Genomic DNA, 6735 nt, shown 5'->3' with positions numbered 1-6735 from the left:
TTTTGAATTGCAATTGAAAATTAATGTTTTGAAAAAGGAATTGTTTTTGGGAAACAAGATCATTTGGATTTGGTTTGCGGTTTGTGCGGATAGGGTTCGCGGTTGTGCGGGCGGTTGCGGGCGGTTTGTGGATTGAACTTTTTTTCAAAAATTATTTTTAAACCCTTTTTTTTCCTCCCATTTTGTCAATCTTTATTTTGGACATTTTTCCTCATATTTTATAAAATGCTCCAACATTAATAATTAATGAATTAAAACTTATAAAAAAACTTACAAAATAAAAAACACAACAAATTCAATTCGAAACCTAAACAAATCACTCAAAATCTACATTCATCATTAACTTACATTCATCTTACATTCATCATTCATAACCCAAATAAAAAAAAATCCTACATTAAAAATTCTACATTCATCATTCCTAACCCAAATACAAAAAAAAAAAAAAAAAAGAAAATAATTCTTCATTAACTTACATTCATCCAAAATGCAAAAAAAAAATAAAAATTCATTAACTTACATTCATCTAAAACCAAAATGCAATAATAATAAAAAAAAAATTGTTGTTAAACTTCAATCAATACAAACCCATGAAATAAAATAAAAACATTTCAATTCCAATCCTTCATTCACATGTTGTCAAACTTCATTCACATCCAATCCAACTTTCACAAATTCGAATTCCAATTCCAATTCCATGCATTTGGTTGATGAACCCTACACAAAAATAAATTGAAAAAATATAAACTTTAATCTTCAATTATAGTAAAAAATGAAAAGATAAACAAATGTCTATATATTTCAACTCAATATAGAAAGAAAATGTGTTGAGTATATAAAAAAATTACCAATGATCAAATGGATATTAGAGATCAATTATAGCATCAACATTATAGGTTGAAGTTGAAGATGAGCTTGACTCCAAAGTACCTAATTAGGAATCAACAAAAGAAGATTAATAAAACTTACATTAGAAAATGAACAATAGAAATAAAAATGAAGATAAATAAATTCTCATTTACCCGAGTCATATTGCTCAAATTCCTCCACATCATCCATCGCCTTTCGAAGAGAAATTGGAAGGTTGCTTCGAAGCCAATTTTGAGTACATACAAGAGCTTCAACCATAGAAGGTGAGAGTGAACTACGAAATGGGTCAAGAATACGCCCTCCCGTACTAAAAGCCGACTCCGATGCAACGGTAGAAATAGGCATGGCCTACACATCCCTTGCAAGTTGTGATAACACCCTATATTTGGTTGCATTCACCTTCCAATAATCCAAAATCTCAAATGTTTGATTCTTTACAAAATGTTCAACCTCGGATAAATATTGTTCCAATTCCGACTTAGATCCACTAGTGCATCGCCCCTCCAAATAGGAATTAAATTGGGAGTCAACTAAAGAATAGGGATCATCATCATCATCATCTTTCACCATATTCACAACTTCACTCACACTTGGAAGTTTCTCATTTGAAGGATAAAGTATGACATAATGGCTATACAAACGACTCAAACAACTCTTAACCTTGTCTACCATCTCTTCCACCTTCCTATTATCTCCAAAAAATAAATTGGAAAAACAAAACTCCAAGTATGTCATTTTTTTGGTAGGATCAAGAACCACTGCAACATACAACAACAAATTGATTTTACTTCCATCCCCCCAATACTTGCTAAACTTTAGCTTCATAGTCTTTGCCATTGAGCTCAAAGTATCATCCTCCTCCAAAATTAATTGGTTAATTTTGCTTTCAATAACAAGCATCTCTTTGTAAAAAGCATTGGAAGTAACAAAGAGAGACCCTGAAAATTTCTTAGTTGCAACATAAAATAATTTTAGAAACCTCAAAAAAAATTCTACACTTTTTCCAATCCAATTCATTCGGACTTCTTCTTATGCCACCATCAACATCCATGAAATAAGGTTCAAAGTTGGAATCCACAAACTTCAATCAATTAAAAGCCTTCTCATACTTTTCGGCAGCCTCTAACATCAAATAGGTAGAGTTCCACCTCGTTGGTACATCTAGGCATACAAGAGCTTTTGAATCAAGTTTGAGTGTGGCCGCACATTTCTTAAAACATCATGCCTTTGAGGAGAAGACCTCACATATCTCACCGCAAGTCTAATGTTGGCAATAGAATCATTTATTTCTTTCAACCCATCACTCACAACGAGATTAAGAATATGTGCACAACAACGCATATGAATAAACTCATGTTGCAAAATAGTCCCCTTCCAATCTTTGGTTATCGTTTTCAAATATTGAATGGTAAGATTATTAGAACTAGCATTATCAACTGTTAAGGTGAATATGCTATCAATGTTCCACTCAATCAAACACGACTCAATTTTTCGACCCAATGTTTCTCCTTTGTGATCCTCAACTTGTTGAAAATTTATGATTCTTTTTTGAAGTTTCCAGTTATCATCAATGAAATGAGCAGTCAAACACATGTAACACAAATTCTGAATAGATGTCCAAGTGTCCGTAGTAAAGCAAATTCTACGACCCTTCATGGCCTTCTTTAACTTATCCCTTTCATTCTTGAATATGTTAAGCACTTCTCTAGATATGGTTTGACGAGAGGGAATTGGTGTGAATTTGGGTTACATGACATTACAAAATCTTCTAAATCCAACACCCTCCACAAATCTAAATGGTAACTCATCAATGACCACCATTTCCGGAAGAGCCCTTTTACAAGTATCAAAATTAAAAATTGTTGTTACAACCTCAACACCCTCTTCATTTTGTTTCGGTTTAAGATTTAATGTTTGTTGACCATCTGTATCCCTATTTGGATATTCTTTACAATTGGGTGTATGACTCCTCAAATTGCTAGTCCCATGAAGTCTAGAGTCAGCCATATACTCTTTCTTACAATATTTACATACGGCTCTACGCTTCCCATCGGTCCCTACAACCTTGTCAAAATGATCCCAAACTGTGGATAGTGCTCTCCCCCCTCCACCCTCACCCTTTCTCTTTGGGGGTCTAGGAGGCTTAGGTTCAGGTTTAGGTTCGGGTTCGACTAAGAAGGGATTCATTTGAGAATTAGAGGATTCCGGAGGTACAAGATTGATTGCGGGAGATTGAATACTATCCTCCATTTAAACTGGATTACAAAAACAGTCACATATTCAATTTTAATTCAATCAAACAAATTAATTCAACAGATTTAATCAAACTGAATTAATCTGTCACAGTCACTAGTTTTTGATTAAAATTCAGTTTCTGATTAAAATTCCCTAAAACTCAATCTACATGTAAATCACAAATTAGTGTTACAAATAAAACTCATAAATAGAATAAACCCAAAAAATCAGTGATAGTATACAAAAACAGTCACAGATTAATTCAACAGATTTAATCAAAAATTAATTCCAAAAAACAAATTTATTTTTCATAACAGATTGAATTCCAAAAAAAAACATCTGATTCAAATTTTGATTTTCATAACAGATTCATCACAGATTTAATTCAATCCAATACCATAGATTTAATTCAATCTAATACCACAGATTTAATTCAAAAAACACAGATCTGTTGCAACAAACAAAAAATAAATAAATAAACACAGATAGATCTAATCTATGAACTGATCCAATTTATACAGATCCAATAAATAAATAAACACAGATCCAAAACCAGAGAGTAAGAGACTGTGAGATGAGAGATAAATTACACAGATTAATTACACAGATTAATTCAATACAGATAAATTACACGGACAGATTTAAATCAAAAAATCTGTTGCTTAAATCAAAGATATATTCCAAACAAACAAACACAGATAGAGATCAGGGTGAGAGAGAGAGAGAGAGAGAGAGAGAGAGAGAGAGAGAGAGAGAGAGAGGCTTACCTGTGAGAGAGAGTCGATCGGTGTAGATTCAAAACTAGAGAGTAAGAGACTGTGAGATGAGAGAGTGAGAGAGATGAGATAGTGAGGGAGACAGATCAGAGAGAGACAGATCTCATATATTAAAAAAAAACACTAAAGATCGGGGAGAGAGAGACATAGACAGAGATCAGAGAGAGGGGCTTTACTTGTATGCAATGAGGTCGATCGATCGGTCGATCTTGTGAGAGAGAGGCTCGATCACTGAGTGCGCAAATGAAAATCGCGAGTGAGAGTGAGAGAGAGACCGAGAGGAGGAGAGGAGTAGGAGATAGGGTTCTGATGAATGAGTGAGCGAGTGGGTTTGATTAGATTAGGGTTTTTCTTATTTTGGACGATCAGATTTGAAGGGGAAAAAAAGAGGTTATTTTGAACGGTCAGATCAGATCAGGTTAAAAAAGAAAAAGAAAAAGAGTTTTATGCGGGCGGGTTGGGCAGGTGCGGGTCAAACCCGCAACCCGCCCGCAACCCGAAATTTACATAAAATCCAAACCGCACCTTATCCTAATGTGTTTGCGAAACCGCCCATATATGCGCGGTTCGGATCGGGTAGGGCGGTTTGGGCGGTTCGGATGACCCTATGCCCAGCCCTAAATCCCACAATCCTTCCATATTCATTGTAGAATTCATATGCAGCTTTCTCCGAATAAAATTCTATTCCAATACATGGCATGGAATTCTTGGCCAACTCCTCAAGTGCACCATCTTTCATTTCGGCACTACTGAATATAAAGTCTAATAACAATAAAAATAGCACGAAAATAACATCAACAATAAGATATATTACTACAATCACGTTCAAAATTTGTAGATAGAAAAGATTGGTCCTTGGAAATCAGATAGAATAATAGACCAATAGTCTATTGTCAAAAAATGTTTTGTATTTAGCGAAAATTCTCTCAAGATCTATTTATTTTTATATTTTTCTTGTATTTTAAGAGTATTTGTTAGAAAAATTTTGAAATAATTGGACCATATATATTAAATGATGGAACTTGTCATAAAAACAACAAAGGAACATATGTGAGAACCAAAATGCAACATAACACATCTAAGATTTGTGAGGGGAACCCAACTACTATATCAAGATTTCAAAGAGCATTGGCAGTTTATTTACAATTAAAAATTGATAATTAAAACATCAAAATCAACAGCATCTGTTCCTTAAACTATAGGAATTAAATTACTTGTTTAAAAACTTACAAAAACATTGTTATGTTTGTTTGGTTTCATTGCTAATGCAAATACAGCTGGTGTTAACTGTTAATTTATATTATTAAAAATTACTAATTGAAGTCTTTATGAAAGGTACTGACATATACCATAACAGATTTTTATACATATCAAATTGTGAAGTTAATTTAACATAGCATCAATCCCTAATTCAAAACACAATAACACATTCCTATAATAACAGAGCATCAATTTAAATTAAAAAAGGTCATAAATTTTTTTAACTTACATTATGTGAAAAGATAATGAAAATGCCAACACTTAAATCACCATATAATAACAGATTCGTATGCATATCAAATTGTAAAGTTAATTTAACAGAGCATCAATTCCTAATCCAATACATAATAACACATTCCTACAGTAACAGACCATCAATTTGATACAAATCACTATATACATACACATATCAGAATCCTATAATATTATATTTAAATCCCCAATCCAAAACACAATCTCTATTTGATATGAAAATAAATCACCATATATATATATATATATACATAACAGATTGTAATAAATACAATATATATGTTCAAACCTGAGTGAAGATTCTTACAAGGCAAATAAGCAACCTCAATGATAATGGTGATGGTGGAGCTACGGTACGACAATGGCGAAAAACCGTCGGAGCAAACGGTAGAGGAATAACGGAGTAATGGTAGAGAGACGGTAGACAACCCAAACCCTTCTCGCTCCTAATAGACCCACGTTTTGGTTTGAATCATTGTTTTGTATTTTACTTATAGCAGATTGTAAATTTTTTTTATGCTAGAATACAGATTGTAATAAATATAATATATGTCCGAAATATTAATGAGTTGTCTCAATAGCACAGTGGTTGAAAATTCTTTTTCTCTCCAGCTTGCCTGGTTCAAGCCCTCTTAACAACCAAAGCAATTTTTATTATTATTTATTTTATTTATATGATGAAACGACGTTGTTTCAACTCACAACAGTTACTGCTGTGAGTTGTTCACAGCAGTACTCCCGATCTTTCAAAGTGGTCCTTGGACAAGATTATACCTACAACTCTAAATTCATATTTGTGTTTTTGACTAGTTTTCACTCTTTTCTCTCGTCATATTTTGAATTTTGATGTGAGACTGGAACTGTTGGAAAACTCATTTTTAGGGTTTCAATTTAAACATAAAATTGACCTAATTCCAACTCCAGTAAAAGAAGATACGATTGTTTGAAATTTACCAAGTAAAGTTGTCTAGATTAATCTACATGCACAAAATATTTGTTCCGCATGAGCTGATTATGCATGTTTGTGACCAAAATTCACTGGATAGATCCGTACAAGCAGTCTAGAAATTTCGCATGAGCGGATTGTGTGAAATCAAAATCTTTTAAGTGGCGTGACAGCCTTCCAGCCAAGTTTTTTAGACACATTTTCTGCATTAAGTTGAGATATTTCTCTTCTCACATTCATTTCACACACACACACACACACACACACACACACACACACATACACACACACTCTCTCTCTTTCTCTCTCTCTCTCTATATATATATATTCTCTCTTTTTCTTCTCTCTCTTTCTTTAATACTTTATTAATCCTCAAGATTGAGGTGGTTGAAGCTT

The 6735-nt window shown here is 33.2% G+C and overlaps 1 long non-coding RNA gene across 1 annotated transcript; it reads right to left on the bottom strand.

Annotated features, from left to right (window-relative positions):
- Nucleotides 1–371: 371 nt before the first annotated feature.
- LOC114304786 (uncharacterized) lies at nucleotides 372–4488 on the bottom strand. Its single transcript, XR_003644156.2, has 4 exons — nucleotides 3873–4488; nucleotides 1023–3125; nucleotides 849–930; nucleotides 372–717 (listed from the first exon to the last, which is right to left on the bottom strand). It is a non-coding gene; the product is annotated as an uncharacterized LOC114304786 (long non-coding RNA).
- Between the last annotated feature and the right edge of the window lie 2247 nt (nucleotides 4489–6735).

Source organism: Camellia sinensis, chromosome 9 (assembly GCF_055761805.1).
Source record: "Camellia sinensis isolate YWXY chromosome 9, ASM5576180v1, whole genome shotgun sequence".
NCBI classification, from domain to species: domain Eukaryota; kingdom Viridiplantae; phylum Streptophyta; class Magnoliopsida; order Ericales; family Theaceae; genus Camellia; species Camellia sinensis.
This window is presented reverse-complemented; position numbering and strand designations above follow the sequence as displayed.